The sequence below is a fragment of the Columba livia genome, chromosome 14, assembly GCF_036013475.1.
Source record: "Columba livia isolate bColLiv1 breed racing homer chromosome 14, bColLiv1.pat.W.v2, whole genome shotgun sequence".
Classification (NCBI taxonomy): domain Eukaryota; kingdom Metazoa; phylum Chordata; class Aves; order Columbiformes; family Columbidae; genus Columba; species Columba livia.
In genome coordinates, this window is record NC_088615.1 from 18,376,636 (window position 1) to 18,401,459 (window position 24,824).

Consider the following 24,824-nt stretch of genomic DNA (forward strand, 5'->3'; position numbering starts at 1 on the left):
TTAAGGTGCTCCAGACTCACTTTTCTCTGCTCTTTCCCATCAGCCCAGGACTTCAGTCTTGCCTCTTTGCCTCCTGTGTTCCATACATCTCCTATTTATCTTGGTTTTGCTGAGGTGGTCTCAGAAGTGGTACAAATGTCTTTGGAATTTCTTACTTGGAAATGCCTCGGGCGTATTCATCTCATAAATCTAAACACTTGATTTTTAAAATACTGTCTGTCAGCAGCTGCAGAAATGTTTGTGTTGGAGGCACAGCCCTCTCACAGGGGAGCTGGCTCTGAGCTAATGGGAATGAGCCATTTGGGGTGAGAATCATTCTGGGTCACAAGCGGTGAAGGACAGCGTGTGGAGCTGAGATGTGTTAAACCCAGGTTGGCACATGTCTGAAAACTGACCTCATACTCTTGCTCTTCTTTCCAGAGCCTACAAAGTCACCAGAAACTCCCCAGGCCAAGCAATTTGCCCATCTTCCTGTGGAAGCTGACAATCTCAAGTCCAAAAGACATTCAGAAAGACACGTGCATTTAGAGGGACCCCAAAAGGTGACTTTCTGGTTCAACTCACCCATAATTTGGAGGCCAGAGTGCTTGTCTTCCCTTCAAACCTGTTCTCTGCTTCACATCACAGGCTGCAAACCCAACATGTCCAACAGAGCCACCTGCTCACCTCCCCTGGGTAGGACTCCAAAGGCACTGGTGGGATGAAGCTGTATTGCCAACACCACACCATGCAGCCTGCGGCTCACTGTGTCCTGCTGTGGTGCTTGCAAATGAGCTGCCAGCAAGGGGACATGGGCTGAGGACATATCTCTTGGTTCCACATGTGGGTGGAAATTAGATCTGTGCAGGTCTGCAGTGGGGTGTGCAGGCCAAGAGTTTGGATAAAATAATGAGTCCGGCTTAAAACTGAGTAGCTGCCACAAGGGATTTTAATATCCAAGGAGGTATTTTGGGAAGTCCCACAGGACTCTTCTTCTGCCCAGCAGGGACCATACCCCCCAACTCAAGCTCCGAGCTGCCCAGGTTCCCCCAGACCCTGCTGAGCTGCACTTTGAGCCTCTCTCACACTTTGCACATGTGAGAGATGCTCCAGCACACAGACCTGTGTCCCTCCCCAGCCCCCATGCCCACACACCCCATCCCTGTCCCAGGCAGAACATCTGTGCAACCCTCCAGATGTCCTGCTGCTCTTGCAAACTTCTACTGGAGCAGGAGTTCATCAGGCACCCTGGCAAATGGCTGTCACTGGTTCACTTTTCATTTTCAAAATGCTGACAACTACTGTTTGTCCCTGGATGTTTTTTTTTGCTTTGGGCTTTTCTTTCAGTTCTTGTGAAACTGAATCATTTTGTGACCAGAAGGGAACCTGGACGTGCTCTGAGCCTACAAATGCAGCAGCAGCCAATACTGTTGCTGCAGCTCTTGCCTCCCACCCTGAACCTGCTGCCCACACGTGTCCCTGCCAGGTGTCACGGGTGCTGGAGCATCTGGAGGTGGGACAACTTGTTCATGGCAAGGGCAGTTGCCTGCCAAACACATACACCCATCCTCTGTAGGTCGAATCAACCATGATGAAATTAGGGGCAGTTCCTAGCTCTCCCTCATCTCACCATCCCCTCCCTGCAAAATCCAGGGTGCCGTTTCACTGCATGCTCTGCCTGAGCATCCCCATGCCCTGCATCCCAGCCCTTGGCACGTCTCACACATCCACTCCCATCACTGTTACCCATGGAGCTGCCGGCTGTGGCTCCCAGGCACTTCCCCGGCACTTTCCTGGCATGCTGATGTGCACTGGGGCCAAGCTCCCACCCCTGTTCTTCAGCTGCCCAGATCTATGGGAAGACTACGAGGCCATAGCCCACATTACTGGTCTTTGCTCTCCCTGCTTGGCGCCTGCTGGTTTCCCGAGCAGGGCAATGCCTGGCCTTGATGTCTGTGACACTCTGGCCTGGCTCACTTTGAATTAATAACATTCATTTCACAGTGCCAGGATTTCACTGAACCCTTTTCCTTATTTTTCACATGATTGCCAATCTCTTTTGTTTCACTAGTCGAGTCTAACAATTTCTCTAACTGTCCAAAAGGGCCATTAATCAAATGAGCAGCCCCTGCTCCACGTTGTACGTGAGACACATGCATGTGTGCAGCCCTGTGGAAGACAGCCTCTCCTTCGCATGGCTGGGCTCGAGCTCTGCAGCACGTCCTGCAGCCTCACCATGGCTCTGCTCCTCTCCATTGACTCTGACTGCCCATCCTGGCTGTGGTTCTCAGCCCAGGCTCCTCGCTGGGACCTGGCTGTGCTACCCTGTCATGTTACTCAGCTCCCCAGCTAATGCAGGTGGGGGTCCTGCTGAACCTCCCTGGACCTCTGTTGAGTCCCAGCCAATGCAGGTTGTCATCTGGTCCTGGGCAGCAGGCAGGCATTGCTGTCAGCTCTGGAGAAGTCAGTCCAGGGGAACTTCTGCTGCATCATCAAGGCTTGGCTGCTTAGCCCAGAACCAGCTCCCTGCCTGCTTCATCCTCCTGCCTGCTCCATCTCCCTGTCAGCCCATGCCCAGGTCATCTTCCCTTCTGGTGCATCTTCCCTTCTGGTTCATCTCTTTGCCTGGTACATTTGAACTGCAACATGGGCCTGAGCCACTGTTGCATGGAGGAGCAGCAGCTGCAGCAGCAGTGGGAAGAGAAGGAGATGCCCTTCACCCAAGCAGGAACAGCCTGACAGTGCTCCCATGGGCTGGAGAAGGCAGAAGCAGCAGGGTTTGCTATGCCTTAGCTGAGCCCTGCCTGTGGGCTGTGCTGGATGGTTGCCCGTGCTTTGCCAGCCCTCAGGTTTGTGCACAAGCCAGTTCTCTGGGCCCCTCATCTCTTAGCAAGCACCAGGGATGCCAGGGCATGCTGGCTTCTTTCTGTTTTCATCAAGCCTCATCGTTCCAGTGAGACATGTTGGGGGTCAACTCCTCAACCCCCTTTGCCAGCCATGGTTGGGCAGTTTGAGGCTGCACTTGAAACTATGCCCGAACATCTGAGCCCTCAGCAGAGCTTCTACTTCCAGGCAATTGGCTTTGACCTCTTTGTATTTGTAGGGCATCTCTCTGTGTCTCCTAGAAAGCCTCTAGATAGAGCTTGAACTCCTTCCAGCCCTCCTAGATTTTTTTCATATGCTTCAGCTACTTGCTTCCTCTCCATTTAGAAATAAGAGCTCTCAGCTTCCTTGGACACAGTGTTTGTACAGCCTCATTTTTTTTTTCAATCCTTGCAAAATTCTTCCTGGAAAGATGAAGCTAGGCACATGATCGGTCTAATCTGACCAGAGGTAGACACCTTCAGCAGAATTAATCACCCTGGGCTCCTCTTACAGCAGGTTTGGGGTGTACGACAGAGTATATCAGACATATCTTGCCTGGAAGTTCATTTTTCTTTACGGTGAGTGCAAATGAAACAGAAATGCGTGGCCCAGTTGGTGAAATGTACACTATGGACATCTAAAGCCAAGTGAGAAGAACTCTGCCCAGGTGTCTGAGCACTCTCCTGCCCACTCACACCCGTGTGCACACACACCACATCAGGCAGGGCTATGTTTCTTCCAGGAACCGTCACACAGCATCAGCACCTGCAGAGGGGATCTCAGCAGCAGTGAATTGATTTCCCCACAGGTTGTGGGGGGTTGACCCTCCTGGACATCAGGTGCCCACCAAAGCTGCTTATCATTCCCCTCCTCACCTGGACAGCCAAGAGAAAATATAACAAAAGGCTCATAGGTTGAGATAAGAAAAGGCAGAGATCGTTCACTAATTACCACCATAGGCAAAACAGACTCTTCTCAGGGAAATCAGTTTTATTTATTACCAATCAAGTTAGAATAGGATAATAAAAAATAAAACCAAATCTTAAAACACCTTCCCATCACTCCTCCCTTATTCCTGGGCTCAACTTGATTTCTCCACCTCCTCCCTCCAAACAGCACAGAGGGATGGGGAGGGTCAGCTGTGGTCAGTTCATCACACATTGTCTCTGCTAGTCCTTCCTCTTCCTCCTTACCCTCTTCACCTGCTCCAGCATGTGGTCCCTCCCATGGGAGACAGTTCTCCATTAACTTCTCCAATGTGAATCCTTCCCATGGGCTGCAGATCTTCACAAACTGCTCCAGTGTGGTCCCTTCCATGGGGTACAGTCCTTCAGGAAAAGACTAGTCCAGCGTAGGTGCCCCCCAGCCATGCCAAGATGCAGAAGAAGGATAAAAGATGCTATGGATCTGTGTTCATGTTGGAGCTTGGGCAGAAGCTGCCACAGGCAAGGTCCTTGTGTTGCAGATGATCACAGGTGAGGTTCACAGGTTTGCTTTCTTGCAGGCAAATTGTAAGAAACAGCTAGATGTTTCTTTTTGTCACATTACCTGGAACCAAGCACACCAGAACATGAGGGTGATGGAAGTGCTGCACTTCAGGAGCTTGGCATACAGGCAACTGGAAAGGTCTGGGATCACTTTGTGGAAGAGATGATGAGTGGGGACATGGTGCAGGGTACCTGTGCGCTACAGTTGTCACGTAATGAACAGCCTGTCCCCCTGCTCGCCTTTTTCTCAAAGTGAAAAAGAATATGCCAGACCATTAAACCAGAAGGCAACCTAATTAAAACTGATAAAAGGAAACAGTTTTATATGTACAGCAAAAGCTTAGCTGGAGGGACTCATGGCCACAAGGCATGCCTAAGGATGTGGATTTAGCAGGGATCAGAAGGGGGTTAGATCTGTAAATGGGTTAGATGACGTCCCTGGTGGCCACCCTTGGATGGGATCACACATTTGGCTCAGCCAGGAGATAATCCTGCATGCTTTGGGCCATAAACCAATGGCTTGCTCATTCTCTCAGGCATCTGCAAGGAATGGGATCTCTGCCTGGGGATATGGCAAAACTTTGTCTGGAGGCTGCAGACGAGGCCAGACAACAGCCTGAAGAGGAGATGCAGGCTGCAGTGGTAGCATTTGAGACTGGAAGGAAATAAAACAGTCATGGAGAAGAGAAGCAAAGCTGGAGTGTCCTGCTTTCTAGGATCCATCAGATGCCTCATTCTCTCTGCTGGACCCTGAGGGCTGCCAGCTCCTTCTTTCTGGGGAAAACTGGTTGTTGGATGAGATGCAGAGAAAGGAGAATAGGAGTCTGCTTCTGACTGCAAAAATGAGGAGGGAACAAAGGGCAGGAGCTGCTTTTTTTGGGTGTCACAAGCAGAGGGACTCTGGGCAGGGTGGGAAAAGCCCTGGTGGTGCAGGGATGCTCAGCTCTTTGGGGACAGGCTGATGTGGACAGGAGAATGCAGCTGTGCTTACAAATCCCAGAGACGGGAAACGCCGACAGTGAAATGGGGATGGAAACACCCCTGGCACAGAAGCCAGGCTGTGTAGCCTGTGCCTTGTCACTGCTGGTATCAGTGACCACTTGGCCTGGTATCTCTGTGAGCAGCCCTGACAAACCCTCATGGACATAGGATCATAGAATCAAAGAACCAAAGAACAGTTTGGGTTGGAAGAGACCTTCAAACTCATCTAGTCCAGCCCCCTGCCACGGGCAGGGACATCTTCACCCAGACCAGGTTGCTCAGAGCTCCATCCAGCCTGGCCTGGGATCTCTTCAGGGATGGGGACCTGGCAACACTGGTGCTGCTTACAGCTCCCCTGGCAGAGCAGAGTGGCCAGAGGAACAGCCCCCAGCCCCACAGCCCCCTGGGGAGGATGCCCCTGACAGGCAGCAATCCCTTCAGCCAGGGAGAGAAGCAAAGGGCATCGTCACCCCCAGCCCAGAGAAAGCACCACACAGAAAGAGCCGCATCAGTGGCAAATCTACACAAAATCCTTTCTAAACACAATCAGACAGAACATTATATGAAAGAGCTTTAAAGAATAGAGAAAGGCACACTAATAACTCTTGGTAGGAGTCACGACCCCAGCGATGAAAGTGTCAGTCTGACTATTTGAATTGCAGAGATTTTCAAAGAGGCTCCGAGTGTGGCAGGGACCCACAGGCATTTCAGAAAGGGGGAGATGTGAATGGTAAAGTTTGGGCTGCTTTGATGCGCCAGCCTCTCTGGCACGGATAAAGGATCTCTTTCTAATCAGCAGTGCTGGGACCCAGCAAAGCACACGCAGAGCTGGGGTTCCCAGGGTACATTATGAACATTGAATTCACACACCAAATAGCTACCAAAAGCAAAAAAAAAAAAAAAAATAAATAAGGCAGTTCATATAATTAAACTGCGAGTGAAGAGAGAAACAGTCTCAGTGCTGGGTGAGCTGGGGAGTGCTGGAGTCAGGCAGCTGGAAAGACGGAATGAGGGGGCGGGGGGAGCAATTGTGGTGAAAACCTGGAAAATTCATTTCGAACAAACTCATTAGAAAGATTGCAGCCCTGTCCTCAGAGGGGCAGAGGAAGAGCTATTGTCAAGAGCTATTGTGCTGCTCAGGAAGGACTGGGAGCTGCGATGGCACCGGACCATGGGAGGCGATGGCCGGGCTCCAGGGCTCTCTGTGCCCGCAGCGTTCATCCCTCTCGGGCCAGCAGCTCCAAGGAGCAGGTGGATTAGGGATTTCCTTGGACGTAGAGCAACCACACATGGGGGATTTGTCCTGTTGAGCCGCTGTGCTATCTGGCGCCGAGCACTCCCGTTGGTAGCAATAGAAGCTGCTTCTGCACCATCTTTCTCTAAGCTGCCCACCGGTGTGGGTTTGCAGTTTTGATCCAGGAACATGGGGGCTGGAACGAGTGGCAGAAGCACTAAGAAAGAACAGAGCAGGACCCCAAGAGAAGGCAGCCATTCCAATTTAACCTGCTCAAACCACTGTTCACCCCAAAATCAAGCTACTGCTTGTTTTGTTGCCTGTAGACATACGCCCTTGTTCTCACCGCAAAGCTTTTAGCCACGCAGGTTGGCAGCTCTCTGCACAGCTCCGAGCTGCTGGTGCCCCATCCCCAAGGGACACCACCAGCAGGCTGGGGGAAGTGAAGAGCCCATTACCCTAAGCCTTCATCGTGCATGCTTGGGTTTGGTAAACGGGACCCCAAAGACATTGTAAGACTGGCTGGTTTTTCCCACCTGGGGCTTCAGGATTTTTATTTTTGAGGTGTCCATATCCAGATCTGTTATAAATTTTACAGTATAAAGGTATTCAGAAAGCCTATTATATTTGCACTGGGCCAGATGTCTAGTGCCACCAGTGCCACGACAGCTCCCCATGTCACCTGTGGGAACTTGTGCACCCAGAGTTGCACCCAAGGAGCAAAAGCTCCTTGCAGGTGGTGGCAGGAGGACAGGACATTTAATTCCCATCTCTAGCAATGCTGTAGGGTGCTAGTGTGACAGTGACTTTCTGCTTATCTTTCCGCAGTGACCCATGCACAAATGAATCCCCACACCAAGCACTTGCCATACCCTCAGCACTGAAATAAAACCCAGCATTAGACATGACTCCAAGGAACTGATGCCATCATCTCTGACTTCTCACAGTTTCAAACAGTGTGCAGGTGGGAAGCACAGCTGGCAATAAAGTATAATTTGCCCTGTGTTATTGTGGTGTGGTTTATAGGAGGAATTAACTGTTGAGTGGGGTTGTTTTTACTGGACTAATCATCTTTGCCATGAGTTTTCTCACTGGGGGAAATTCAAAACATGTTTTATGCCACCACGTGTGCTGGCTCTTTTATGCCGCAACAGGAGAAGGAGATATCATGAAAGCATCTGGATTGGGAGTACATGTAACTGTCACTGAGGTTCAGTGCAAAACTATATTGCCAGGAGAAACTGCAGAACAGCTGCTGTTGCTTTGACAACAGCCGAAGCAGCCCAGTCCTGAGGTGAGGAGGATTTGAGCTCAGTGTGAGCTCCAGGAGCGTGTCTACCAGCACCATCAGCTCTTGTGTGTCCACTGATAGGCCCGGCTTCGAAGGCACAGCATGTGCCTTTCCTTACCCCAGCAGGTGTTAAAATCTCTAGCCTTGTGCATGCCTGTTTTTTGGAGCAAGGAATATCTCAGGGGTGTTAAAAAGCTCCAGTCCCTGAAATAAAGCCCTTGCTTTCCAGGGTGGTCCAAACAGTCAGCTCAGCCACAAAGTGCTGCATCAACCAGAAGGTACCATGTAGAGGTCCATCTAAACCCAGGGCAGATATCTTTGTCTGAGGACTCCTTTCTCCCATCCATCTCTTGCTAGAGAAAACCTGGTGAAAATAAACACAAAAAATCTCATCATATGCGTCTGTAACTCCTTCACCACCTGGATCAAACAAAATGACAGGTCTGGGTGCAGGCAATAGTGTACACGGTGTCTGGTGAGGCTGATACCCAGCCATGCATCAGGACTTGACACTGTGATCTCTTCTGCTTGGCCAGGGTTGGTGAGTGCTTTGCACAGTGCCCATTTGCAGAGCCAGTTGCCATCAGTCTCTGCAGAGGAAACCTACATGTTTCACCCTGAGCTTGTTTTCCAAGCCACTTTGGATGTGTCCGTACCTAGGTCTTGGATGCGGCTGTGTACCTCTCTGTTCCAGGACCCTAACTGTGGTGTCCTTTTTCCTGTACTAAACATTGTCTGGCTTTCCTCATGTTCTGCATTTTCTCCAGGACTGTTCCAAACATCACAGACATTCCTATGTCTCACTCCAGGGCGATGTATGTTGAGAGACCAAGTAGAGATCAAGCGGCAACTGAGAAAATAGCTGCAGCATCAGCAACCTTCAGCTAAAACAACAAACTTCACAAGTCGATGGCAAACCTCAGTGGGGCAACACCAACTATCTCCCCAAAAATATACTTTTCATTTTATAAAGGGCTTTCCAGGCCCATACAAGATCTCCAGCCAGGTCAGATGTTTCCAGCAGTTCAGATAAGAAAAGCAGAGGAGCTTGGGATCATGGTAGGAGTTTGGAATCATTAAGAGTTTGGATCATCTCAACCTGCTGGTACAGATGATGACAAATCCCCAAGAATGACAGGGGAGATCCTGCCTCAAAATTGAAAAAGAAAGGGCAGATACAGTCATGGAGGGATCCAACTTCTGTGAGCAGAGGGGACAAGGCCTGACATGGAGAAGTATTTTGCTCATGCTCATTTGGTTGCACCAAAGGGAGCAACGGGCACAGCCCAGGCTGCTCACCAATGGGCATTTTCATTCAGCTTTCCTTCCCTGCTGAGCTTGACCCTTCTTCAGCATGAGCGGAGTCTGACACATGACGATAGGGAAGCAGATCCCAGCCTGCTTGCTTACAGGACGATAGGGAAGCAGATCCCAGCCTGCTTGCTTACAGGATGATAGGGAAGCAGATCCCAGCCTGCTTGCTTACAGCCACATTATGAATGGCTACAGGGATCAGTCCTCTCCAGAGCAACGATGTGCTGCTGGGAATGTCATTAAGAAGATGCTCATATGTTTTCAGTGCTGAAGTGGTCATTGCACAGGCTGGGGACAGGAGGAAGGAAGGCCTGATATTAACTGTCTGAGTTACAATAATGTCATTTGCTTTTCCCAGGGGACAGGAGGCAGCTCACATTACAAATGTGTCAGTGCTTAGTCAGAGCGTTGTTGGATAGGTTACTTGCTAAATGAGTGTGTGGCACAGTGTTGCAGGTTTTCTGATATCTCACAGGTCTGGGCTGTGGGACCCAATCAGAATCACAGAATCATTTTGGCTGGAAGAGGCCCTCAGGATCATCGAGTCCAACCATAACCCACCCCTGGCACTGCCTCATGTCCTGGGAACCCCATCTCCATGTCTTTTCAACCCTCCAGGGATGGTGACTCCAGCACCACCCTGGGCAGCCTGTTCCAATGCCCCACAGCCCTGTCCATTAAGAAATTTTTTCCAATATCCAAACTAAACCTCCCCTGGCACAACTTGAGGCTATTTCCTCTCATCCTATCAAGACCATGCTATCAGAAAACCTCAACTCTGGACTACCTATGCTCAATATCTAAATGTTTTTAAAAAGTAATGATGTGTACATGGCAGGAGATTCTGCCCAGACCAGAAAGAAAGGTGATGGTGAGATCAAGGAAGAGCATACCAAATCACACTGAGCTTGGTCACGAGGTTTGAGGAGAAAAAAAGCCATGATCCAGTGTCAAGGAATTCATCTGACTGAATTTATTCACAGATTTGGCTCCAATAGAGACCTATTCAGTCTTCCTGAGTGCAGAAATCCCTTTCTAACAAGCTGACACAGCTCCTGCAAGGACCTCAGAGCCACAGGCTGGGCACTGGGCTCCTCCTGGCACTGCTCCCCTGTGGTGCTGGCCTGGGCACCACCCTGCACATTAACTCTGGGCCTGGCCAGTTTGCCTGGCACTACAGTTCCCAGAAGATATCTTGGTCATTTCAGCACCATCCATGCCACTCAACATCCAAATAACCATGGAGACAAGACATCACCTCCGCCAAGCCTTTCCTGCACAGAAGACAGTGCCCTCTATGCTCTGGCAACAGTGAGCCGCACATTTTTGACCTCTGGGCTCAATTACTGCAGCTCATTATATCTGGGAACAGAGCCAAGCAGGCTGCAAAACCTTCCACTGGTGCAAAACGTAGCAGCCTGTGTGCTCAGATGCCTGGGTACTGCGTTCCATCAGCCTGCAGCTCCTGCTTCTTTACCCATATTTCCAATTAACCCAGCACCCTGCCAGACACCCGCCCAGGACCTGAAGTATCTCACACTTTAGGAGACCAGCTTTCTCCCAGCATCAGGCTTCTCAGGTGGCCGCATCTGGGGTTGAAAGGGGAGATCACTGCAGAAGACAGCCCTTCCCAGGCAAGAGGCACAATGTCCACCTCTCCTGGTGGACTCTCTGATCTCGCTCACTTGCTCTGTCTTGCTGTGCAGGTCTTTTCCCTGGAGATGCGGGCTTCTCAAGTCTCAGCTAGGGGCAGAAGAAGGGGAAGGTGACGGGGCAGCTTTAGGCACAGAGGAGGTGGCAGCGGAGGGCAGGCGAAGCAGCCCTGGCTGACGTGTGTCCCTGCCAAGCCACTAATGCTCTGAACCGAAGAAGCCAGGTCCCCCGCTCCTGGGAGCAGGAGCCGGCACTAGTACCCCTGGTCTCCATTCAGGGATGTGGATTGTCCAGGTTCACATTTGGACACGCAGCTCTTGTGATGACTGGCAGGAGGAGGTGGGTCCCTTGCTTTGGGCTTCACAGACTTAAGTGCCTCTCTGCCTTTGGTCTCATCTTCCCTTTGCCTCCCACCTTGGTCTCTTCCAACAGGCTCATCTGCAGTGATACCTGAGCAACAGTGCAATAACAGCACCCCTTCACACCCTCTCTTTTCATCCCTTCCCCTCCCCCAGACTCACTAACTCACTCTACTGCTAGTTTATGGCCAGAACATTTTGTTTGCAAAGTGCTGTCAGATGCGACATTAAGAGGCGCAGTAAATCAGAGCACAGGGGCCTCTCCAAGCCTCCACAGATGAAAACCTTTTATCACAATTTGGATCTGTTTGCACTGGTATGAAAATTATGGCTCCAGTTTAGCATCAACTTCCCATTATTCATGTCCCTGTGAGCAGCGCCTGCTAAATTGGATTGTTTCAAGCCTCCCCGCCCTGATGGCCCTGAGAGCCCGGCAGATCCCACCTGGCTTCCCATCCTCACCTTGATGTCCTCTCCTGGCAGGATGTGAGCAGGAGGGAGGTTGCAGCACACTGTGCATGCTCCTGGCTGAGGGAGGGTTGAGGAGCGGGGAGAAAAGGGAGGCCACATGAGACAGAGAGGCTTTTGTGTTGGCGTACCGGCATCCCGTGATGAAGCAGGCATGGTCTCCACTCTGAGCTGCAGCCCAGTCCCTGCTGCTGCCACTGCCTCAGGTGGGAAGTGCAGGTTGCTGCCTGTGGCTCTGTGCATGTCCTGTTCTCTGCTCCGCTGTGCCCAAGCATCTTCTGGTTACTGGGAAGTGTTTGGAATCATAGAATCACCATAGAATCACAGAATGGTTTGGGTTGAAGGGACCTTCCCAGCTCCCCCAGTGCCCCCCCTGCCATGAGCAGGGACATCTTCACCAGCTCAGGTTGCTCAGAGCCCCGTCCAGCCTGGCCTGGGATGTCTCCAGGGATGGTTCATCCACCACCTCTCTGGCCAACCTGGGCCAGGCTCTCACCACCCTCAGGGGCAACAGTTTCTTCCTCATGTCCAGCCTGAATCTCCCTCCTTTACTTTAAACCATCACCCCTTCTCCTGTCACAACAGGCCCTGCTAAAAGTTTGTCCCCATCTTTTTTATGAGCCTCTTTTAAGTCCAGCAAGGCCACAATAAGGTCTCCCCAGAGCCTTCTCTTTTCCAGCTGAACACCCCAACTCTCTCAGCCTGTCCTCCCAGCAGAGCTGTTCCAGCCCTCTCAACAGAGAGGCAGAGTCAATAGTTGATGGGTTCAGGAATGAGGGAAGGATGAGGGAGAAAGCTGCAGCAGGGATGCAGATGGAGCTCAGGGGAAAGTGACTGATTTTCAGCCACACTTTAATCCTTGTATTATAAAAAATCAGGACGGGCCTCCTCTTCATCATGCCAAAGAGGCCAGCTGGGGGATTCCTTGTGGTAGAGAAGCAGTGATCAGGTGTAGGGACAAAGAGTGGGACAGACTGGAAGGGACAGCCTTGTTCCTCACATGTGCTGTCCCAGGCAAGAGCTGTGAGCGGTGCTGAGCTGGGAGCATGCTCTGCTCCAGAAGGAAATGCTTGCTTTGGCCAAGGGATGCTATGGCAGCAGCAGAACAAATCTGCTCCATGTCAGGGGCTCTGCCTCTCTCTGTCCTGCAAGGGTTGCAATTTCAGGGTGCCCAGTTTAAGACAAGGACTTATTGGGGGATGTCAGTGCATCATGGCAAGTCATTGGGGCAACAGATGGACCAAGAGACAAGGTCTGCGGGGGAAGCTCAGCGAAGGCACCTGCTAATCCAGGCAGTGGTCAAACCAGCCAGGCACAGGCTGGTGAACACATGGTGTCCCAAGGAACCTGGACCAGCACAGCCTTTGGCTTGTAAGGAGAGAGTCCTCTGGTCTCCCCCCAACATCTGGAAGTGCATCTCACAGATCCACCACTGTCCTGGTAAACTGGAAAGCCCATTACATGCCCATTTCCACTTGAAACACTGCGATTCATGTTAATGAGGCACAAGATTTTCTTTGTAAAACACTTAACTAGAAACCCCTCATTGAAATGTAGTAAGAGACACCATCAAGCCCTGATTGAAAGTATTTAATGTTCCTGCCCAACTTAGCTCAGGCTCCATGGAAAGAACAATTAAATATTCCACTGGACGGCACCATCTGGAACAGTATGAAATCATCATCCAAAGGGATGATCCCCAAGAGGAGGCCGCTGGCAGTTACACCATGTAAGCGGGGTTGAAGGTGGTCAGAGCAGGCAGGGCAGGGGCAGGACTGGCTGCTTTCCCCTCTGCACACATGTAATTTGCACATGCATATGAGAGATGGAGCAGGAGCAAAGCTATTGCAACATAAAGAGCAAGCAGCTGCAGAACGAGAAGAACAGCAACATGTGTGATGTCAGGAGGAGAAGAGGAACAAAAGCTGCTTCTAGATGAGGTTGACCAGCCACACAGATTGGTGGCCTGAATCTTCCTGCTGACGTTTGTGCTTGCTGAATTGAGAGACTCAGCCCTGTGGGTTTGCTTTTGCCACCTAAGAGGAACTGTTCCTGCATGTCATCATGCCCTGTCACCGTGCGTCACACAATGACACCAGAACACTTGCTCAGCCACCACACAACAACCTCTGCTCAAACAAGAAGCTGATCCTGTGAAGAAAGACAAATCTTGTAACTATCGCTCAGCCACCTGAGGTCCCCACCATGAGAAGCATTGTACCCAAGTCCTCACAGACTGCTGTTATTTATTTTATTATTATTATTTTCCATTGTGCAAGGGAATTCAAGCAGCAGCTGCAAAGACCTGGTTCTCAAGAAATAAGGAGCTGGTGTAAGGACTTTCATGTAAACAGACTTTCTGACACAGCTGGGAACATTCATTTTCTTTTTTGCACCTCGCTGCAGAATCTTGCCGCAACTGTAATTGCACATTTTTTTAAATAATATGGCCAGATGCTTTCCAAACAAACCTTGAAGTGTGTTGTTGCAAGGCAATAGGTATTTTAACTTAATACCAGCGTGACTGCTCAGAATGAGACAATGTCCAGCAAATCCCTTGGGGGTCATCTACCGCAGACAGATTTGGAGTGAGGTTTGCTGGGCAGGTGACCATCCCAGTAAATCTGGGCATTTATTGTACTGTTTTTATTATTATTATTATTATTATTCACTCGCCTTGTGCTTGGCCCCCGGCTACTATCTCACTCCAGTCAAGTCCATGCTAAAGATTCCCATCTTCTGTCAATCTCAGGATAAGTGAGATGACACTAATAAATATGCTTGCAATGCTGTGAGTCCCTGGTACTCACTGTATCCTCCCTTGCATTGCAGGCTGTTCAGAGCAGGGCTGGGTTTATTTCTCTCTCATACATCACTGATTTGCTGCCCTGTCAGAGTTCAACAATAGCAGTAATAATTAACCGTTTAATCTGAATCAGACACTGGGTCTTGTTTGCTCTTTCTGTATATGAGATGGAAAACGCTTGCAAAGATCAGATTCTGATGTGCCTCAGCTTAGTGTTAAGTGTCTTGACTCTGCAAAATTGCTCGGAGTCTTTCATTTTGCTCTTTAAGCTCGTTAGTCCAAATTAAAAACAGCATTCATTCTAATTTCAGTGTCTTGAAATCCCTCCAAGACCAGTGCTATTATTCTTTCAAATGCCTTGGGAGCAGAACTAACACTGAAAGACATTCACTTACATTCCTGATGTCCAAATGGTTTAATAAAAGCCACTAGCTTCAACTTAGTGATCCTGTCATCCACCTTGCCAAAGTGCACATCGTGCTCCTCCCGAAAGCTTCACTGCCATTTCTATAATATCCTCGCTGCTGCCACTCACTCTTAAGGTTTTCAGTGAATCACATGGATGAATGCCCTTCTAATTTTGTTTATGACCTCTGAATTAATTGGCTGTACATGCGGCTTTGTCTGCTCAATAGCATACAATTTCTGAATTTTGTCATGTTTGGGTTTAAGTTGAGCTTGTAGGGGGAATGGATTTCTTTTGGTCACCGGACTGCTTGAGCTGTTTGTCCTCAGGCAGGTTTCACGGTCAGGACAGGATTGAAGAGAGCTCAGCCATGCTACTGCTGAACTGCATTTGCTCAGACAGCAAAGCAATGACTTTAATCCTGCATGTGTTGCAGGTCTGGGGTCACAAACAGGATCTGAGAGAACCTTCAGCCTCATGTCAAGTGTGAATGAAATCTCACAGGCAACTCTTTCTCCACTACAGCCAACAACTCTCCATTGCCTTACCAGGCATTTATCTCCTTAGTCTTGAAATGGTCCATCAAGCCACACAATCACTGGGTCATGCAACCCCAGTTTACAGCTGAGGAAGTTAGTGAGTCAGGCAGGGTTTACAGTCTTTTCCTAAGGGATGTTCAGCTTCATTTCATGAACTAATAAAGTTGGGCAATGAGAGGGAAGGAGATATAGCCAGAGAAAAGCTGCATTCAGGAATCAGCCTTTAGCAGGCAGGCAGTGGAGAAGAGACCCCTGACAAAGGCTGAGGGGCAATTCAATGTCTGTTCAGTGTCTGCTGATGCTGTTCTGCATCAGACTCAATCATGGGGCAAGCCAGGAGAGCTACAGGGACACCTTTCCCATATACGCCTCCTTTCCTTTCTCCACAGAAGCTCAGCAGCCCAGCTAAGGGTGCTGAGTGTGTCCAACCTGGGGAGCACAGCTGGAGACACTGCAAATCAGCAGTCAACACATCACTGGGAGTTCTTGAAACACTTTCCTGGACACCCACACATGCAGCTGGCAGGTCCCCCAGCACAGAGCCCCTCGCTGAGAGCCACACATTGCTCCGGGACATCTCATGCCAGCTCAGCAGGCAGCTGCTCCATCTCCATCCACAAGCTGATTCCTCGCTCCATTCTGCTCTTACTAAAGAGGCATCCCAAAATCTCGCTGGTCGGCTTGCCTTATCCTGGACGAGAGCAGTGAGGGTTGTCCTGGGGACAGGGCAGATCTGACCAGGACTCTGCAGTCCTGCAGAGCTCTTGAGGAGCTGGAGGAGGAGGCAAGCAGCAGAGAAGGTGTTGGAAGGGCATCTACATTTATTTCCACCTCGGTGAAGTCACAGAAGAGGAGCAAGAGTAGGGGGAGAATGTCAGGAAGGTCTTTGCTAAACAACACGCACCAGGGAAGGTAATTTAGAGAGCACTGTCTGAAGTCACGTCTGCCTCCAAGTCCTGTGTAGTCTTTGGAGAGCTCAACAGAAGACGGAAATTATGAGTCCAGGAAGATATAGATGCAGTTAATACCTATTTTACATGTACAGTCTATAATATGTTGCCGTAGTCTTCAAAATGTTGTGACTTGGAAGCCATAAAAGCTGGAAGGAACATGCTAATTGAGAACACAGTCAGGCTATAAATTCAGAGAAGATACTGGGGCTGGCAGGAGAGAAACCCAGTCCCAGAGAAAAAAAGGAGGAGGAGGAACTCAGCTAGAGAGTCAGGGAGGAAATTAAAGAGAAAGGGGAAAGAGGGAGAAAATGGGACTACTCGGTTCCCCAAGGCTGCCTTAGCCTCAGGTAACACTCCAGGTTGATACTAGAAAATCAAAGGAATTGATTCAAGTGGAAGTGCCATTAGAAGAGAGAATTTAGAACAAATTGGCAGCATGAATAGGAACTAATTGCCAGAATAAGAGAGATTCACCCAAAAATCTTATGGAAAGAAAAGATGACATTTCTAATCTACTAACTGTAATATATAACCTATAGCTGAAAATGGTCTCTGTAGCAAAAGAAGAGAAGGTATCAAATGTGACACTAGGGGTTTTGTGGTGGCTTTTTTTAAGTATTAAATGGGATGTAGAGTCTTACAAAGAAGGAGGTCAGACTGCTGTTTCAAGCAAATAGGTAGAAATTGTAAAAAATAATAGAGTTATCGGGTAAATTAATAAATAGGATATAATAGGAGAAAGTTGCTTCAGTTTTCCTGAAAGGAAATCACGCATCAGAAATCCATTTACAGAAGGGATCCATATGTGCACAGGGGTGATCTGGCCAATATAATGTTAGGTTTTTCAAAATACTTTTGGGCAGTCTCATGTATCAGATACTCAAAAGGAAATTCACTTGTTACTGGTCAAAAAGGAAATTCCTCTCATGGGTAATTCTCCTGGTGGAAAAATAGGAAAGAAAGGGTATGAAAATCTAGTGATTTTCACAGCTGGCCCATGAAGTCAAAAGACAAGCTGGGAAGACAGGGAGCAGTGAGATGCAGAACTCACTGATGGCATAACATTAATTTGGGCAAGCAAACAAAATCTGAATGTGCGGAGCTGCCAAACGTTGTCATGGGACTGAGTGCCGAGGCCAGAAAATGATCTGGTGACATTCAACTTCAGTGGCAAGCAATGTGCACAGGAGACAAAACTCTCTCACCTGTAGATGACAAGCACAGGGGAGGGACCTTGGAGTTACACGACTGCATTCCAGCAAAAAATCACCTTGATTCACAGCGGTGGCAGGAAAATAAAGGCAGTGATGAGAGGCGTCATGAAAGAAATGGAATGCAAACTACACAACCTTTGTTTGTCACTTTATAAATTAAAAGTGGAGCCAGCTTTGAACGGTTGAATGGGAACGAGGTGCAGAATTCACATGTGCATGGGAAAGACAAGCAGTAATAATTACCCAGTAGTCAGAGTTTTAGAGTAAAGATTTTAACTGGTGCGGAGCATAACCAGAACTGGCCCAGGACCTGGCTGTGGCTGTTGTACCCTCATGATCTCTGGAGCTGTCAACAGGGCAGCTGGTGGCACTTTAGCACCTTTTGTCCCCCAGCGTCCCTGTCCTCACCTACACACCCCGGTCAGTGTGACCGTCACATCCCCTTAGGGCACAGTGACTCCTCACGGTCACCTCACCCGGCTGGGGACAGGAGGGTCAGGAGCCCCGGTCCCCAGACAGGTCATCAGCCCGGGAAGGACCCAGGCCCATAGAAGCTTCTGGAACAGCTGGTGACCAGCACAGCCAGACCATCCGGGCTGGAACACGGGGCCCCCACCAGAGCCCCTTGGAGTGGTCTGGGAGCAGTGGGACTGTGATCGGAGCCTCCCTTGAGTCCAGAACAGAGCTCTCACCTGCTCCTTGGGGAGGGATTTTCTGCTGGATTGTCCCCCCAGGCAAGCGATTATTTCTGCCGGGTCCCCCTGAGTGACAGAGTCCTCTTCATGTGAGTGAATGCGGGCTGGGGATCATCATTCTGGTGTGCTCGTGTGGTGAGAATATCCCCAACTGGGACATCCAACCTGCAGGTTATTAAATGTTGCTGGAGTGGTGGCTGATTTTGGATAAACCCCATTTCTATTTGTTTTTTTCTGCTAAACAGTTCTGGTTAGAATAAAGTATATTTGGAGCTTATTGCCCGCCTATGCTGGCTTCTGGGGTCTCTCCACGACGCTGGCACATTGGTAAGAGGCAGCATCCCCATGCTCAGCTTGAACTTTTCTCCTGCTGCTGGAGGATTCCATGAAGCTTTTGACTGCCTCCAAGAGGGACAATCTCTCCTATCTTTCAGGCAGTTTAACCTCTAATTTGGGTCAGAAAAATGCAATCTCATTCATGACTTGCAAAGAAACGGATCTGTTTTCTTCAGTTTGGGAAGGTTACTAGCTCCTGTATGGTATTCAGATAGATAAGTTCTCAGGAAGGCTTACAGGTATCGTCCCTGAAGGCTGAACCCCAAAATGACACCTGAGGGATGGGGAAGTGTGTAAGACTGCTCACAGAAAAGCAGCCCTGTCCTCTCCCATGGGCTTGTCTGGCAAATCCAGTCAGTTTGCAACATTTCCAACACTTCTAGCTGCGTTTGAATTCTCGTTCTCAATAAGACAGATGTTAACTTCATGGCTGTAACAGTATGTGCGACCAAATGGGCTGCCTAGGAGGGACCTGGCCCCTTGTCAGTGCCATTGCTGGTGGTGCTGCCTGTGCCGCAGCAGTGATGCTGAGCACATGGCTCGCCATACCGGGGCTGATGCAATCCCCGCTCTGAGCCCCAGCACATCGAGCAGGCAGCACGTGCTGACGAGACAAAGGGGAAGCTCCCACGAGAGCCCTGCTCTCACACTGAGAACAGGAAAGTGCTTAAAGACCACAAGAGCATAACGTGGCCACGTCAGCTCAGGCCAAAGGTTTGTGTAGCCCTGCGGTCTGCCTGCAAAGGGACATTAGAAGATGCGGAGGGGATGGGTGTAAGAAAAAACGGATGTTTAGAGAGGTCCTTCTCCTCTCAGCCCTCGCGCAGCAACCCACCAACAGCATTTCAGGAGCTTCCGGAGCTAGAAGCTGTTCCCAGATCATCATGTTCAGTGCTCCAGCTTTGTCTAATCTCTTTTCAGATCTGTTTATGTTTTTGGCCCCCGCCACCTCCCAGGGCAACGAGTTCCAGGTTTTAATTATGCACTGGATGAATTGGTATGCTCAGGCTGCTGCTCGTCCAGTGCGCTGGGCCTGGTGCTCTGAATAGCTGTTCCTGGTCCCTTTCTCTTGCTCGTCCCCTCCGGTGTCCTCCCTCCTCAGGCTCAGTTTATGCTCCTTCAGTGTCTTTGCCCTGACCATCCTTTCACAGGTCCCACCTCTGTGGGATGCAGATGGAGGGTGGGAAAACACCTACGACCCCTGGTCTGCTGAAGCAACAGTGGCATTCTCAACTTCTTTCCTAATAATGCCCCTGCCAAGTGGCTGTTTAGCCCCCTCCTAGGGTGATATTTTGAGAGCAGTTTCCTCGCTGATCCCTGGATCTCCTTCCTGACAGCCATGTGCTGGCTGTGCACTGAATAACAGGTTCTTCCTCAAACGCCTGTATCTTCAATGAATGTTTATAGATGATCATGGTTTGCCTATCCTCAGTTAAATTATCTCAGCAAACTAGTTCAGCGCACTGAACCAGCCCCATTTCCAGACCGTGAAGATGCCGGCTGTCCCAGCCTTGATGTGAGTCCACTTGGACGCTGCGTTGGAAGCCCTGCGCTGTTGTTTTGCAGTGCTATTTACTTGGCTGTCATATCCTTTGCTCACACTGTGTGCAATGTCTACGTTGCACTGTTTTGTGGGCTGACTATTTTATAGAAGAGAGTGAATATTACATGAAGCTGTACAATCATCCAGAAACGACCTAGTGCTGGAGTAAGCCCACTGGCAGGGTGAAGCTGTGCCATGTACCCCAGGGCAGAGCCTGCACCCTCCTCCCGCTGCTCACTCAGGCTGGATCAGGCCAGATCAGCCGGGGATTACGTTCCCCTCCGCCCTGTGTTAACGCTGCGAGATGCAGTAATAGCTATTGGCAGCATCACTCGCCTGCCTGCCTCTCATTTCCGTGCTGCTCTCACCAGGGACCAGCTACAGACCCTCTCCCAGGCTCTCGAAGTGACCCTTCGAAGCTTTCTGCCTCCTTCATCCCCCACGCTGCCCGAGCCATCCCAGCTCTCCCGCTGACCCGGTGCCCCTTGGCACAGTGGCACCCACAAGCTGATGGCTCTGATTTGACTAACATTCTCTCTGGAAAAATAGAAAAATAAAAAAACAATGAGAAGCTTGAGAAATGCCTGGTCCCTATATCTGGAGGGCATTTGTGTTGCAATAGCATTTTGTTCATGCTAAATTAATCTGCCTGTAATTTCAGTACTGTTGGTTTGGGAAAAGTGATGCTCTTGCTCCTCACTCTGTTTCCCCTTCCAAACCCCAGGTGCTGTGGGACAGGGGGACGATGGGTGCCAGGCAGGGGGTGGCTGCAGCCAAGGGGACCCTCTCTGCAGCAGTGCTGCCCAGACTGAGGCCAGGCTGGCTAGTAAGAGATGCCATCAGGGCAGGGAACAGTGACTCTGCACCAGGCATTAACTCCTGTAAGCAGGGATGCTCCAAGCATCTCGCTGCCTTGCTCGCATCTGAGGTCCCCGAGCACCAGGGAAGGGGCTGAACGCTTGCCAGAGGCCCGCAGGGAGCTGCTACTCACGTGGTTTCCTCCCTATTTCCAGCCACCAAATTGCATTTACAAGAAGGAAAACATACATTAAATAACTCTCGGATGTCAGAGCAGGCAACTGCTGTGGGGGATGTTCTGGGAGGGAGAAGGAAAAACAGCTGGTCAGTCCAGAAGCAAAGAGAAGGGAGGCAGCGTTGGGGGTGGGGGTGAAAGGAAGGGGCTGGAGGTGGCACTGGTGTGGAGGAGACTGAGAGAAGGAGCAGATGTCCCAGGATGAACGTACCCTCTGCTGTGACTGTGGCTGATGGTGAATAGCCCATGGCATAGGAGGCCTCATTGCAAGCGTCTGTCCCGCAGCTCCAGTTTAGGATGCTTTTGTACACATCCTGCAGGAAGAAATGGATGTAAACATCCAGTATCTCAGTTTATAAATCCCAGAGAGGCATGGTAGGTCTGGAAGGTCAGCTGGCACCACCGCCGTCCCCAACAAAGGCTCCGGGGCAGAGGCAGGGGTGGGTGGCTGTGATGGTCTGCACGTGCCCCCCACCCGTCCTCTGCTCCAGCTCCAAGCAGGAAACAACAGTCATGCCAGAATTGTCCCAGGGGAAAGTGAATCTGACGGGGCTGAACGTATGGACAAATCCCAGCAAATATCTGCTGGCTTTCTCTAGTGGATAATGACACGTCCTCTGAGTCCTCCAGCAACAATCCCGGGAAAGCCGAGCTTTTGAGAGGCAGGCTGAGCTTGTCCTCGGGTTCCTGCTTAAATTCCCATGGTGCCATTTATCCCAGCATGCTTGAAGAAGCAATTGGAGATTCCCACAGACAGCAGCACTGCTCGACCACAGCCTGCATCCTGAGGCACGGGCAGTCTGGGGCCGGGGTCTGCTCATGTGGATGTGGGGAGAGCATCTCCTGATTCATTGCTCTGCTTGTGCGGACCCAGAGAAGATGAATCCTCCTACTTACCCATTCCTTCCTCACATTTAGGCAGGCAGTGTTCCCATGTCAGCCCTCCCAGCAATGCATTGGGAGCTTTTATGTTTCCCCAGGTGGCTTTTGTGTTTCATTCCTGTTTGATACTCTTTATTGGGAGCTATGCAGGCAAGCGCAGTGTCTGAATTTCCCCCTCTGCAGCACCTTGGGGGTTGAGGGGAAGGCAAGGTAGAGTCTGCACGAGGAAATCTGTGCGGAGGTGCACAGGCTCCCAACCTGGAGCACTGCATTTTCTCGGGAGGGTTTGCCATTGTTTAAGAGAAAATTTGAAAAGTAATAATCTCAGCAAAGCAGAGAGAGAGGCCCCTGGAGACAGTTCCACAGCAGAGAGGGAGCCTTGCAGATCTACATGAATGAGAGTATGTGAGAGAGGAGTGAGAGAAACAAAGAGTGATGATGAGATGGAGAGGAGCACGTGAAAGAGGCTGCCTGGTATGGGACCATGACAGGCAGGTGGGTCTGCAGTGGCATCCATGGCTTCTGTCTGGTGTGGTCTGGCTCTTTGGGGGAGACCAGTAGCCTGACTGCAGGCGGAGGACATGTCATAGAATAATAGAATAGAATCACATAACAGTTTGTGCTGGAAGGGACCTTCCAAGCTCACCCAGTCCAACCCCTGCCATGAGCAGGGACATAGTCAGGTTGCTCAGAGTCCTGTCCAGCCTGGCCTGGGATGTCTCATTCACCACCCCTCTGGGCAACTTGGGCCAGTGTCTCATCACCCCCACAGTAAAAAATTTCTTCCTCATGTCTCACCTGACAGTCCCACCATGCTGGAGCACCTCGTGGTGCCTTGCGCTCCCTCCTCAGTCACCTTTGGCAGGCTGTGTGACAGACGGGGTACCTGTCGTAGGCTGCTCAGCACTGCTCCACATCACACACAACCCCGGTCAGGGCAACAGCAGTACGTGCTGCTGCCATCTGCTCCTGACCCTCTGCAAAGGTCCTTCCTGTACAATCAGCTCCCCATCCTTTCTTGTGGAACAGCAGCTGGTTGTGGTGCCCCGAGGGTGAGCCGCTCACCTGCACTTCCAGGCCTCGGTTCCTGCCGGCATCCGGAGTGCAGGGAAACGAGCAGTGATGCAGTTCACAGCCCATACTGAGACACGTCCCCCCGCCTCCAGCATGGCTGGCGTCCAAGGGAAGGGGCTGCTCCCAGGGCGTCCCCAGATGCAAGGCGAAGGGTAGGAAAGAGGGAGGGGTGTCTTCCTGCACGGACCCTTCCTCCGGCCCTTGGCTATTGTGCTGCTTCCTTCCTCCTCCCCGAGGGCTGTGAAGGAGCTGGGCTTTATCACAGCACTGCATCAGACCAGGTAATCCAGGCCACAGCTGCTTCCTGATGCTCCTGGGACATCACTCTCCAAGCAGGAGGGAAGGAGATGAACAAAACGCTCTGCTACTGAGAAATCCCGGTGAGAAACAGCGTGTGATTTCACTCCCCCACACCAGCCAGAGCACAAATCCTCCTTTCTGGGGCTTCCTGCTGCCTCTCTCCCACCCTGCTCACATCAGTTATCCCAAACAGGGCGCAGTCGGCTAAAACCCTGATAATAGACTTCAGCGGGAGCACAGCACTGGCTCTAATTGACTGCCTGATGACTCCTCTGTATTGGACACACACGAGTCCCTCATGCACAAGGTGTGTGATGTGCTCTGCCCACCTGCTCAGGGTTGTCTTCTCCAAGAATGGTGGTTTATGGTGCTGGAAAGAGGATGGGTGGATAGGATGGAGACCCCATGGCTGGCAGGGACCAACAGATTCAGGAGCACGTAGAAGTTGTACTGAGACTCAGGAGAGGGCAGATGCCTGCAGCGCATCACTGGCTGAAGGTGGGAGTTTAGCACTGGTCTCTTGCTGTGGGTGGCAGTCCCACCCACGATCTTGGAACTGGGGAGGTGATCCAAAAATGAGACTTCTGGGGCTTGGTTAGTCCCTTGCACCAGGCCGGGACTATCAAGAGTGAATGGGAACCAAGAGCCAGAGCTGCCTGCAGCATCAACACTGAGCGGGGACCCTAGATGACTGAAGCAGGCTGGAGGTTTCGGGTGGGCTGCAGGACACAGGGTGGCTGCAGCATTGATCTCTGTCCCTTCTCATCCAGGCTGTGCATGCAGAGATGTGCAGAGGAAAGAGGAATATCTCCAGCACAAGGAAAAGCAGAACGCAGCCTGTTAGTGTGACTAAAAATAATCTCTGGGTATAGCATTGCTTTAGCTTCATCCAAACAACCACACTGCCAGACGAACAGGAGTGCGGGCACCCCAGTGCACACCCCCAGGCAGGGGAAGGACATGGGGAGCAGCGAAGCAAAACCTCCAGCTGCAGGAGCACCTCCAGGCTCCCAGCAGTGACACTGGGACATGCCTGTGGGCTGATGGATTTCGTCCCCACCAGGCCTGCCCACAACCAGCACCCCCGGTAAGCTAGAAGAAAGCTGTTGCTTTCCGGTGGGCTTATGGAAGAGCCAGATTACCTCCAGGGTTGTGAAGGTTAGCCAGGAGCAGCAATTTTATTGCACAAAAAGACTAGCATGCATCAGAATGAAAACAAAGTCTTTCAAGATGGTTCCAAAAGCAATGAGATGCCACAAATAGTTCGGGAGTCAAGTAATTCCTCGAGGCCATGGGAGAGTTAAGTTTGTGGCCCATCTGGTTCAGTGCCTCAGTCACTGGGCAATGAAGTCCCTCTTGGAGGTCACCTACTGCTGTGCTTCTGTTTTGTAGAGATAAATAAGCCCTTGCTG

General features: G+C 50.6%; 1 long non-coding RNA gene across 1 annotated transcript; it reads right to left on the reverse strand.

Annotated features, from left to right (window-relative positions):
* Window positions 1-3,666: 3,666 nt before the first annotated feature.
* Window positions 3,667-24,525, reverse strand: LOC110359583 (uncharacterized). Its single transcript, XR_010466225.1, has 3 exons — window positions 21,368-24,525; window positions 11,626-11,916; window positions 3,667-4,392 (listed from the first exon to the last, which is right to left on the reverse strand). It is a non-coding gene; the product is annotated as an uncharacterized LOC110359583 (long non-coding RNA).
* Between the last annotated feature and the right edge of the window lie 299 nt (window positions 24,526-24,824).